At 39.3% G+C, this 13011-nt stretch overlaps 1 protein-coding gene across 1 annotated transcript in view; it reads left to right on the top strand.

The window, feature by feature from the left end:
- The first annotated feature begins 489 nt into the window (after positions 1–489).
- The window catches only part of sh2b3 (SH2B adaptor protein 3), a 67887-nt gene continuing 55365 nt past the window's right edge, over positions 490–13011 (top strand). The window contains exon 1 of the mRNA XM_036598183.1: positions 490–567. The gene's annotated coding sequence lies outside the window, so the exon portion shown is untranslated. The remainder of the gene's footprint in view (positions 568–13011) is intronic.

Genomic DNA, 13011 nt, shown 5'->3' with positions numbered 1-13011 from the left:
AATATGATTTGTTTAAAATAAACTTAAATAATAAAATAAAAATAAATACATTTGCATATTTTATATTTTACATTTTAAAGCCCATAAATTTGAAACCGCATTTAAATTACACCTTTACGAAAGTAAATAATGATTTATAAATATATGTATTTAAAGTAATAGAATATTTAATACTAAACGTTTTAAAGAAAAACGCGTATTAGGATATAATTTTAAATAAATGCAGGTTCGATTTAGAATCTAATTCAGGTAAGACATTTTAAGACACACATACACAAATACTTGTGTCGTTTTATCCTTTCAACATGTTTCAATACCCGCAGAAATAATTCAAGATTGTTTTACATAACTGCGCATAATAAGTGCAGGGACTTTTATTTTGCCGGATGTGTCTTGCGTACTGCTCTCTCTCTCTCTCTCTCTCTCTCTCTCTCTCTCTCTCTATCTCTCTCTCTCTCGCTCTCTCTCTCTCTCGCTCTCTCTCGCTCTCTCTGTGTGTGTGTGAGTGTCTCTCTCCCGCTCCCTCTGATTCAGTATGAGCGCTGCGGCGGCGCTGGAGGGCTGCAGGTACCGCACCGCTACTCTTCTCTTTTCTCTCTTGTTTGTGTTGTTGTTTGCGCTGTTTGTTGTTGTTGTTTATTGTGGTGTTTACAGTGTGTGTACGGTGTGTTGGGGGGGGGGCTGTGTTCGGAGCTTTTAGCCCCTCTTTTAGAGAGTTTTTTCTGTCTCTTTCTCGGGGCAGAAGTTCCAGATAACGGAGCGGAGCGGCGTGCTGCCCTCGGTCCGCTGCTCTTTCTCTGTTTGTTTGTTTATTTGTTTGTTTGTTTGTTGGAGGACAGACTGTGTGAAAAAAAAACTTTTATTTTGTCCGTAATGCACTAATTCAGGCTCGGGGACGAGGAGTTTTGGACGAGGCTGAAGTTGAGCTTCCTATTCGCCAGCTTCTGGTTCGAATTTCCCCGTTCCACCTTAAATGGTGCAGCAGTTACATTCAGCAGCCCACGGCGCCTTCATGTAACTGCTGCACCATTTAAGGTGGAACGGGGAAATTCGAACCAGAAGCTGGCGAAACAACTTCTAGTCACTTTTTTCTTGGTTTAATGGTGGGGTAGTGCAGCTGCCCCCTCCTGCCCCCCCCCCACGCGCTCATGGGCAGTGGAGCGCGTGCTGGGTGGGTGGGTCGTAGGGGGGCTGAAAAGTTTGCAAGAAAAAAAATAAAGTGCGTATTAATTCCCAGAAAGCGCGTGCTGTGATGCTGGAGGAGTGTGTGTGTGTGTGTGTGTGTGTGTTTGTGTGTGGTGGGGGGGGCGTGCATGGTGCTCTGGAGACGGGGGCGGGGGGCGGGGGGGTCATATATATATTTTTTAAAACATTTTTAACCCTTTCTGTCCTGCACGTGCGCATGCATGTAAAAGCAGCTGCTCGTGCCCCCCACGTCTGAGGCTCGTGAAGGTGACACTAAGAAAAAAGTGCTGTTTACTTACCATTACATGTCCGTTTGCTCTGCGCTCGAGACTGCCAGGGAACTTTTACTTTAACATCATTTAAAAAAATAAAAGTCTCCCTTTGCAGGAAAATGTGCCTAAACTGTGGGAAACAATGCAAATTCTAACATTGCACCATGTAATAACCTTGTAGCAATGCAACATATAACAGAGTAATTACGTTGTAATAACGTTTTTCTTACCTTTTAATGTTCTCGCGCTGTAATAACGGTGAATAAACGTAAACACAGTATGTTTACAGTTGTCGTTGTGAACAGGTGAACATGATGCAAGCTTCAGTGGGCTTGCACAAACTTAAAGATGGCTCCTCAAGGGAATGGTTCTGTTTAGAACTTTGAGTTCTATACAGAGTGCTTTGCGTGCTTAAATGGTTCTCCGCATGGTGAAATGGTTCTTTGGATTGGTGGAGAATGTGTCGTATATTGTTTTATAATAGAATCTGTTTTAAATGGTTCTATTTAGCAACAAAAAGGGTTCTGCTGTTACAGTGTCAAGCTTGCATACAATATAAGAACCTGTTTTGGTGCCATTTTAAGCAAGTTCTATTTAAAACCTTATACAACACATTTTCCATCAGTCTGATGTGAGGCCTTTACTAACAAACTCTTGAAGAACCATGTTCTTTAAGTGTGCAGAGCAGAATCAAATAGCAGTATAGAAACATATACATGGTTTTGTTATATATCTAACATTGATGTTCTATAACTGCAGCTGCAGGTCTGCGTTCTCTGTCGTTTGTTGTATTTTGTGGTGGGTTTGGTGGAATGAGAATGAAAGTGGTGTGTAGGCGTCGCGTAGGCCTCTACAAACAGAGGCCGTAATGTTTGGCCTACAGAAATCAGTGTTCCTTTAAAGAACCCGTTCGAGTTTATCTCGTATTTTATTTTTCCCCCACTTAACATAACATTTGTGTTTTAATTTATTCATATGTGACCTTTTTTCAGCCTCTCTTAATGCATTTCATGTAAGCTACCTGTTTTTATTACTGTTCCTTCAACATTCATATATGTAAATGAGCTCTGTTCTGATTGGCTGTCCTCATTCACAAATCAGTCCAGGCTAAAACACTCCTTATAAAGTCAGCATGAGTGGGCGGGGCTAAATTGGCATAGGCTTGTATGTAAATATGTGTAAAGTGTTGGTTTCTATGACATCACAAAAACAGTGACCTCAGAGCCGGCTGTTTTTGCAGCTTAGTTTCCTTATAAGGGCTGTATGGTCTGTATTCGCCCTCCTGGATCCAGCGTGGACTGCACAATGACATCCAGGTTTGAAGATCGTTTTGGAATGCTTGTTTCTCACAATTCAATCAAATCTCAGCAGATAAAATCACATGCTGCCCACATTAATTTCCCTTCTGAGGCCTCATCCACATGTATCTGGATTTTGGCCTCCCATTTGCACGAAAACGATGGTTTAGGTCACTGAAAATATAGTTTTTTGAAAACTCTTACTGTAGCGGTATGTATTGAGTGTGCAGAACTCTGTCTGAATTATGGCTTTCAGTAATTGGGGAATTATAATCATGTTTATAATTGAATTTAGCTTTACTTTTTCATTAAGCCAGCAATATGGAGGCGTCATAATGTGCTGCGCTCAGTTCTTTTAAAGGTGGCGTCACCTGGACTGCAAATATTAAAAACACCTCAGTGACCCTAAAATGATATGACTTGATATATGTTAACCAAAGACATATTCGAATAAAAAAAAACTCCATAATTCAAAGTGGAATGAAAAGCTAGAAAATCTCCTGATCAGGAACGTATGGGTGCATTAGGCTTTTCTTTCGTAAAGCTTTTATTTTCTGGCAGTAATTGGACTGTGAGCCTGTGTGGGGTATCGAAGAGGATGGCCTGCACGGCATCAACAGAGTGAAAACAGAGAATGAAATCTAGGTTTTTAAAAATGTCTGTCTGCATGTTGACGAGGCCTGGATGTCCGGTCTGGCTGTGAAATACGTCATGTTGAGAGAGTAATTGCGTTCTGGCGTCTGAATCAGGCTGACGCTGATGGTGACGAGTGGGAGCGGTCGTGGTGGTTCAGCAGGTATGCTCATATTCAGTCTGCTGTGACTCATACAGGGGGTCTGTATGAGTGTTGTGAGTTTCACGGGTGGGTGTCGTCCATCTGTAGTCGGCTCGGCTGATGTTCGTGAGATAAATGCAGCGTCTTTAATTATAAACATTGCGTAAAACTGACCCCAGCAGTGAGAGAGTGCAGTGTGAGGGGGGTGTGTGTGCAGGATGGAGAGCAGCTCTGAGCTCTTTGTTGTGGTGGAGGAGAAGTGTGTTAGCAGTGCTCAGCTCACAGAACCTAACACACCTCCTCTCAGCAAATACCCGCACCACGCTAGCGCTTTAGCTTTAGCAGGTGGTGATTGCGCAGAAAGAGATATGCAATGAAAGGATGAAATGCTGCTCTGTATACATTATACTAGAAATAAGGTAAGCTGTATATACTTTGCATACTGTATATATATATTTATATATATATATGTATATATATATATATATAAATATTTATATGCTTATATATATATATATATGTGTGTGTGTGTGTAAGTACATATATAAGACAGCAAAATGCCATTTTTGATCTGGTTATGGTTCTAGATTTCTCATCCTAATGAGAAACTGTAGAACAGACTCAGTGTATATCACAATACCTACATTTAGAGTTGGTTATTCATTCAGCCTAATGAGAAACTGTAGAACAGACTCAGTTTATATCATAATACCTACATTTAGAGTCAGTTATTCACTCAACCTAATGAGAAACTGTAGAACAGACTCAGTTTATATCACAATACCTACATTTAGAGTTGGTTATTCATTCAACCTAATGAGAAACTGTAGATCAGACTAGTTTATATCACAGTATCTACGTACATACTTGATACATCAGAATCGACCTCCAGGATCAAGGGGCTGGGCGGTATCTTATCTTTTATAGATTGACATGGTTTGAGGTGATGATGTAGGCGTGCCGTTTGCACTATGCTAATTAATGTTCATGCAGTCCTATGCAAAAGTTTTGGTCAAATTACACATTTTGTTGATTTTCTATGTGAAAATAGGGGACCACTTCCTCCACAGAGAACACATCCCTTACTGTTTGTCTACATTGGCCTTGTAGGTCCAGCACTGACACTAAAGACCAGACCTCAGACACCAAACCTGTCGTGGCGTGTTTAATTTTCGACTTTGGTAATTGTTGTTATTGGTTGATTGTTCAGGCCTGCTGCACACGCTCATTTCCAGCACTCTGCTTTACTCAGCGCATGTTTATGTTTTGGTTATTTGAATGGTAGAATGAAAAGCCCCTGTGTGTGTGTAGCTGCTGGTGGGGGTGTTTAGCGTTATCTTACAGAATCAGGGCATTTAATATAGAGTCCCTCCAGCAGGAAACGCGTCAAAAACTACCAATTCTGCTAATTTAGGCCTGCAAGTGTGCATGCGGTGGAGCAGTGTGCATTGAGATATAGACTACCATGTATTCTGTTTATTTTTAGATCATGCTGACCACGTATAGCAATACATTTCAGTAACATAGGTGTGTTTTTGTGTGTGTGCTAAATGTGTTGTGTAAAAACAAGAAGAAAAGCTCTTTAGGAAATATTAGAATTAGATGTTTTTAGATATTATATACATAGTTTTATTACATTTTTCATCTACAGTACAGTAAAAAACACCTGACAAAGCATAAGAAAAATAAGAAAATATATTTAACAAAAAAATACACAACTAAATCTACTCTCAGCTGTTTGAGTGTTCAGTGTTCAGTGAGTCACTCTTCACCTTTACTCCAGCTTCCGTTCTTTTCAGGAGACTCACTTTCAGTTTCTCAAGTAAATCTGCAGACACACCTCCAAAGTTCAGTCTTAGAAGCTGGTTGATCATTTTCTGAAGTAATCAAACAAATTCAGTGATGTTGAGGTGTGGACTGTGGGGTGGTCAGTCCATTGTTCAGCTTCTTTGTTTGATGTGTCCGTCTCCTTTTCTCAGTGAGGTTCTTCTTGACAGCTACACATCCTTTCAGACCCACAGCGCTGAGTCGTCTTCTCACAGTGGAAGGATGGACAGAAACACCTGTGGATGTTTTCAGATCTGAAGCAGCTTGATTTTCTCCTCTCTCTCAAAGATGAAAGCTTTAAGTGCTGTTTATCTGATGTGGGCAGTTTTGGTGTCTACCAGGTCTTCCAGGTGGTTGTTAGGAGCCACATTTTCTCTGTCGCTTTTAATCAGTTTTTAACTCCAGTTTTGGAAACTCTTGTTTTTTCACTTATTTGACTTTCTCCTTCCTTGTGCAAGAGGATTCTTTTATCTAATCTAAATGAACAACTTGCATTAAATGGCTGTTTTGAATGGAAGTTAAATAAAGGAAGAGAGGTTTCTGATATGTGTATGCATATACACACAAAACTCTGTTTCCAAAGCCGAGGCTTTTGAACTGTGAGCTGATAAGCTAGATGGTCCTTCTCCTCTTAAGCCAGAAGGTGCGACGTCCATGGTTTCCAAAGAGAATTTCAAATGTTGATTCGTCAGACCACAGGACACTTTTCCACTTCCCCTCAGTCCATTTCCGTTTCTTTTCTACCGTTTGTGGATGCAGCGACAAACTCTGTTCACAGACAGTGGTTTTCAGAAGTGTTTCTGAGCCCATGCAGTGATTTCCACTACAGAATCATGTCTGTTTTTAATGCAGTGCCACCTGAGGGCCCAAAGATCACAGCCAGCAAATACTGTTTTTTGGCCTTGTCTCTTACATACAGAGATTTCTCCAGATTCTCTGAATCGTTTAATGATATTATGTACTGTAGATGATGAAAAGCAAAAGTTCTTTACTATTTTATGTTGAGAAACGTGATTCTTGAATTGCTGCATTGTTTGATGGTGCAGTCTTTCACAGAGTGGTGAACCCCTCCTCATCTTTACTTCTGAAAGACTCCGCCTCTCTGAGATGCTCTTTTTATACTCAGTCGTGTTACTGACCTGTTTGTTGCCAATTAACCTAATTAGTTGTGAGATGTTCCACCAGGTGTTTTTTTTAGCAATACACAACTTTATTAGTCTGTTGTTGCCCCCGTCCCAACTTTTTGAAATGTGTTACTGGCATAAAATTCAAAACCAGCATAAATCTTTCAAAAACAACATTTTCCAGTTTTAACATTTGCATTCTGTTTTGTTTACATTTTCACATTTCCCAGCTCATTTATCCATACTCATCAAAATTCACCGATACCTATATTCCGATACCTGCTGATACCGTGTGAGCCGAGTTTACACTGCCGTGCTAAACAAACAAACGCAGCGAAGGAGGATCTGCTCACACAGAGAAGAGTTACTGACTCCAGCACAGTCGGACAGAAAGCCGATGGTCTGTTTAAACATTCCTTGTTATATTTCCAAAAGGAATACTTTAACACACAATCACAACCGCTTCCCAAATGGGTATGTATGGAGACACACAGGCCAGCTAATTAGAGGTAAAACAGTCAATGTTTCCCTCTACATACATGTCCGTACATGATGGTCTGTTTAAAATTACAGCGTGTCCCCAGACAACAAGATTTCTGAAATCTCACAGTGTACGTCTGGATTTAGAGGACATTCAGCTACAGCTCGACCAGCCGATCGAAATACCTGCAGTCATAGGCTCCTCAGATCAGAAGTAGCCTTGGATGTGATTCCTGCTGTCAGTGTGATACAGAGACTGTTGCCGAAAGAGACAGATGATGATCAAAACTTTGAAATGTACTTTACTTCCAGCTGTACAGCAGAGCTTTTCTGACCCGCTCTTCTCCACTGCAGCGCTGCTCTATCAGGTAACTAATATAGCACAGCTAGCTAATGGACACCAAGTTACTCAGTGCGGTGTTGGACTAATACTAGTGGTGTCTACGAGTACTGAAAAAACGTGTACTCATACTGGGTCTGATAATACGTATAGGATATTATTATCTCAGACTACACACTGCTGGAATCCTTTCTCTCTCTCTCTGTCTCTCTCCCTCTGTCTCTCCTGCAGAGAGTTTATGGCCATCTCTTTCCACAGTGGCCTTCTAGTCACTCAGTATTTCACGATTCATACAGTTTTCTACAGATTACAGAAACAACTGTTTATTTCACACATACTCTTTTCCTCTCTCTCTCTCTCTCTCTCTCTTATAAAGAGCTGTAAGTGTTTAGTGTGGATTATAAATGCTGCTATGTATGGTGCAAAGAAAGAGGAAAATAGAGAAGAGGAGATGGGAAGTGAGAGAGATAGTGATATAGATGTATAGAGAGGTATGGAGGTAGTGATATAGATGTATAGAGAGGTATAGAGGTAGTGATATAGATGTAGAGAGGTATAGAAGTAGTGATATAGGCGTATAGAGAGGTATAGAGGTAGTGATATACATGTAGAGAGGTATAGAGGTAGTGATATGGATGTATAGAGAAATATAGAGGTAGTGATGTATAGAGTTATAGAGGTGGTGACAGATGTATTGGGAGGTACAGAGGTAGTGATAAACGTATAGAGAGGTATTGAGATAGCAATATAGATGTATAGAGTGGTATAAAAGTAGTGATGTAGATGTATAGAGAGGTATAGAATTAGTAATATAGATGTATAGAGAGGTACAGGGGTAGTGATAAATGTATAGAGAGGTATAGAGAGTGATGTAGATGTATAGAGAGGTATAGAGGTAGTGATGTATATAGGTAGTGATATAGAAGTATAGAGTGTTATAGCGATAGTGATAGATGTATAGAGAGGTATAGAGGTAGTGGTATAGAGGTATAGAGAGTTATGGAGGTAGTGATGTAGACGTGTATACAGGTAGTGATAAACATATAGAGAGGTATAAATAGTGATAGAGATATAGAAGTGGTGATATATATATAGAAGTATAGAGGTGGTGATATAGATATATATAGAGGTATAGAGGTGGTGATAGAGATGTATATAGAGGTACAGAGGTGGTTGTATAGATGTATATAGAGATACAGAGCTGGTGATATAGACTTATATAGAGGTATAGAGGTGGCGATATAGACGTATACAGACATAGAGGTGGTGATATAGGTGTAAATAGAGGTGGTGATATAGACGTATATAGTGGAATAGAAGTCGTGATATAGACGTATATAGAGGTATAGAGGTGGTGACCTCAGTGAAGTCTGGTGGTTATAAACTGTGAACAGTACTGCTGGTCTGCTCAGAGGAAGTGTGACGCTCACACACACACAATAGAGAGCGAAGGGGAAAAATCCCTCTGCTGTTCCTGTGTGAGTGTGTGTGTGTGTGTGAGTGTGTGTGTGTGTGTGAGTGTGTGTGAGTGTGTGTGTGAGTGTGTGTGTGTGTGTGGTGTGTGTGTGTGAGTGTGTGTGTGAGTGTGTGTGTGTGTGTGTGTGTGTGTGGTTGATGTTCTTTAGCTGAACACGTTCAGTAGGGATGCTCTGACACTACTGTTCCCTTCTGACACTGATACTGATATCTGATCCTCAGTCTTTCTGATAATGACTATCTAACTGAACTCCTCAGTTGGTGCCTGTCAGCCACGTGCACACATAGACCCCAGAGGGGGCAGACAGACCACAGAGGGGGCAGATAGACCACAGAGGGGCAGACAGACCACAGATGGGGCAGATAGACCCCAGAGGGGCAGATAGACCACAGAGGGGGCAGACAGACCCCACAGGGGCAGATAGACCACAGAGGGGGCGGACAGACCACAGCAGCAAAGCCAGGATTACTGTTTTGAGTAAATGTGTTAAATGTGCAGTTTTATGTAGCACCAAAAAGGGTTCTTCTATTGTTACAAGCTTGACATCACAACAATAGCAGAACCCTTTTTAGTGTTATATAGAGCCCTTTTCAAAAAGGTACTAGATAGAACCATCTACAGCACATTCTCCCTCAATCTGGAGAACCCGTTCAAGGTGCTAAGAACACTTTAATCATGCAGAGGGTTCTTTGAGTGTTTATGCTTCGATATAGAGCCATTTTCTTTACTAAAGAACCTTTGAAGAACCCTCTTTTTTAAGAGTGTAAGTACCTTGGTTGGCTTATTCTGCGTTCATTAAACTTTCTAATAGTAAGTTAGTCAGGCTTTACATACTAAGGCTTATTATTCAGTAACTACAGGGACTACAGTGCAAACTAGCTGAGCTATTCTTAGGTTATAGAAGTGTGTAATAAAACTCTGACCATTTAAGGGGTCATTAGAACAACAGTCTGTGTTTTACATCATGTTAAATTATCATCTGTCCAGTGAACTTAAAATTTTAAGGCAACCAGGGTTCTTACTTTTTAAATTGAAAACACAATCACTTTTTACAGTGTGGTGATGCAGTAAGAATTTTATTGATAATTTAATACCTAATTATGTTATTAGAACTAATAACATCTTATTGCATTATGGAGAAGTTCAGATGGTGCCACTGTTGGCCCTCTGGTTGTGTTCCAGTAACAGTTTATCTCAGTCGTTAATATTATTTCTTTTATCTGATTTTCATAAGACTTTATCACTTTTTTCCAGATTTGGTCAGTTAGGCAAGATGTTTGGTAACTGCTCTTAAAGGTGTTGCGTCATCCACTTTGGTAACAAATTTGAGCAAAAATTATTACGGTCAGCCTGAAACTGTAATAAATCCTCAGTAATGTGTATTACATCATCAAAGTATTACTGTGTTATCAGTGAAGACACTGCATTACATTATTGGGTTTAATTACATTTGTGACCAAGTTAAGTGCAAATGTTTATTACTTTTTTGGGGGGAAATGGTGACAGTATTGGTTCTGTGATGTTCTTGGCTACTTTCAGGCTTAAGCCGTGTTCATACGCTTCCAGTCCTCAAGTCCATGTAACAGTCATTATCTCTATGATGCTGACGGTATAACTGCTAATGCAGGACTCCATACACTCACACTCATAAACTCCCAAACCTGTCATGAAGCCGTGAGGAGTCAGACTGTAAGCTGTAGCTGGGTGTCTGAGTGGAGGACAGGTTTATTTGGGGGCGACGCCCAGGAAGCCCCTCACTGCTGTAGTTACTGGTTAAACTGGGACTTTGATCGGTCAGGGTTTGGTCAGATTGGATACCCTTACCTTAGATACCAATTCTTGAGTGTTACTTTTTCTGACAGTGAAACTGAAAGTGGATGTATTTAATGAAGAAGTGCCAAAGTTGTTAACATCATACAGGATGTGCTTTAGACAGCCGGCCTTATCTTTTAGAATAAGCGGTCTTTGCTGCCTTACACTGTACGTTTGAATAGACCATTATGGACAGAGAAAACCTACGGTTTATATATTCACGCTATACGTAAGTAGGCAGACAATGCCTAAGGTTTATACGCCTTTTACTGTAGGTTTGAATAGACCATTATGTACAAACAAAACCTGCAGTTTAAATACTCGTGTACGAACAAAACATACGATTTATATACTCTCAATGTACGTTTCAATAAAACATTGTGTATGGACAAACCTGTGATTTATATGCTGCCATTGTATGTTTGAGCACACCATCGTGTACGAACAGCACCAACGATTAAAATACTTTCACTGTACATTTCAGTAGAACATCGTGTACAAACGAAACCTATGATTTACATACTTTCACTGCACATTTCAGTAGAACATCGTGTACGAACGAAACCTATGGTTTATATACTTTCACTACATTTCAGTAGAACATCGTGTACGAACAAAACCTATGATTTATATACTTTCACTGCACATTTCAGAAGAACATCGTGTACGAACAGCACCAACAATTAAAATACTTGCACTGCACATTTCAGTAGAACATCGTGTACGAACAAAACCTATGATTTATATACTTTCACTGCACATTTCAGTAGAACATCGTGTACGAACGAAACCTATGGTTTATATACTTTCACTGCACATTTCAGTAGAACATCGTGTACGAACGAAACCTATGGTTTATATACTTTCACTACATTTCAGTAGAACATCGTGTACGAACGAAACCTATGATTTATGTACTTGCACTGCACATTTCAGTAGAACATTGTGTACGAACAAAACCTATGATTTATATACTTTCACTGCACATTTCAGAAGAACATCGTGTACGAACAAAACCTATGATTTATATACTTTCACTGCACATTTCAGTAGAACATCGTGTACGAACGAAACCTATGATTTATATACTTTCACTGCACATTTCAGTAGAACATCGTGTACGAACAAAACCTATGATTTATATACTTTCACTGCACATTTCAGTAGAACATCTTGTACGAACGAAACCTATGATTTATGTACTTTCACTGCACATTTCAGTAGAGCATCGTGTACGAACAGCACCGATGATTAATATACTTTCACTGTACATTTCAGTAGAACATTGTGTACGAACAAAACCTATGATTTATATACTTTCACTGCACATTTCAGTAGAGCATCGTGTACGAACGAAACCTATGATTTATATACTTTCACTGCACATTTCAGTAGAACATCGTGTACGAACAAAATCTATGACATATACTTTCACTGTACATTTCAGTAGAACATCGTGTACGAACGAAACCTATGATTTATATACTTTCACTGCACATTTCAGTAGAACATCGTGTACGAACGAAACCTATGATTTATATACTTTCACTGCACATTTCAGTAGAACATCGTGTACGAACAAAACCTATGACTTATATACTTTCACTGTACATTTCAGTAGAACATCGTGTACGAACAAAACCTATGATTTATATACTTTCACTGCACATTTCAGTAGAACATCGTGTCCGAACAAAACCTATGATTTATATACTTTCACTGCACATTTCAGTAGAGCATCGTGTACGAACGAAACCTATGATTTATATACTGTCACTGTACATTTCAGTAGAACATCGTGTACGAACAAAATCTATGACATATACTTTCACTGTACATTTCAGTAGAACATCGTGTACGAACAAAACCTATGATTTATATACTTTCACTCTACATTTCAGTAGAACATCGTGTACGAACGAAACCTATGATTTATATACTTTCACTCTACATTTCAGTAGAACATAGTGTACGAATAAAAACCTATGATTTGTATACTTTCACTCTACATTTCAGTAGAACATTATGTACGAACAAAACCTATGATTTATATACTTTAATTGTACGTTTCAGTAGAACATCGTGTACGAACAAAACCTATGATTTATATACTTTCACTGCACATTTCAGTAGAACATTGTGTACGAACAAAACCTATGATTTATATACTTTCACTGCACATTTCAGTAGAACATCGTGTACGAACAAAACCTATGATTTATATAGTTTCACTCTACATTTCAGTAGAACATCGTGTACGAGCAAAACCTATGATTTATATACTTTCACTCTACATTTCAGTAGAACATCGTGTACGAACGAAACCTATGATTTATATACTGTCACTGTACATTTCAGTAGAACATCGTGTACGAACAAAATCTATGACTTATATACTTTCACTGTACATTTCAGTAGAAC

This window comes from Colossoma macropomum, unplaced genomic scaffold (genome assembly GCF_904425465.1).
Source record: "Colossoma macropomum unplaced genomic scaffold, Colossoma_macropomum, whole genome shotgun sequence".
Lineage (NCBI taxonomy): Eukaryota > Metazoa > Chordata > Actinopteri > Characiformes > Serrasalmidae > Colossoma > Colossoma macropomum.
The sequence above is the reverse complement of the archived record's forward strand: the minus strand, read 5'-3'. Positions and strand labels throughout refer to the sequence as shown.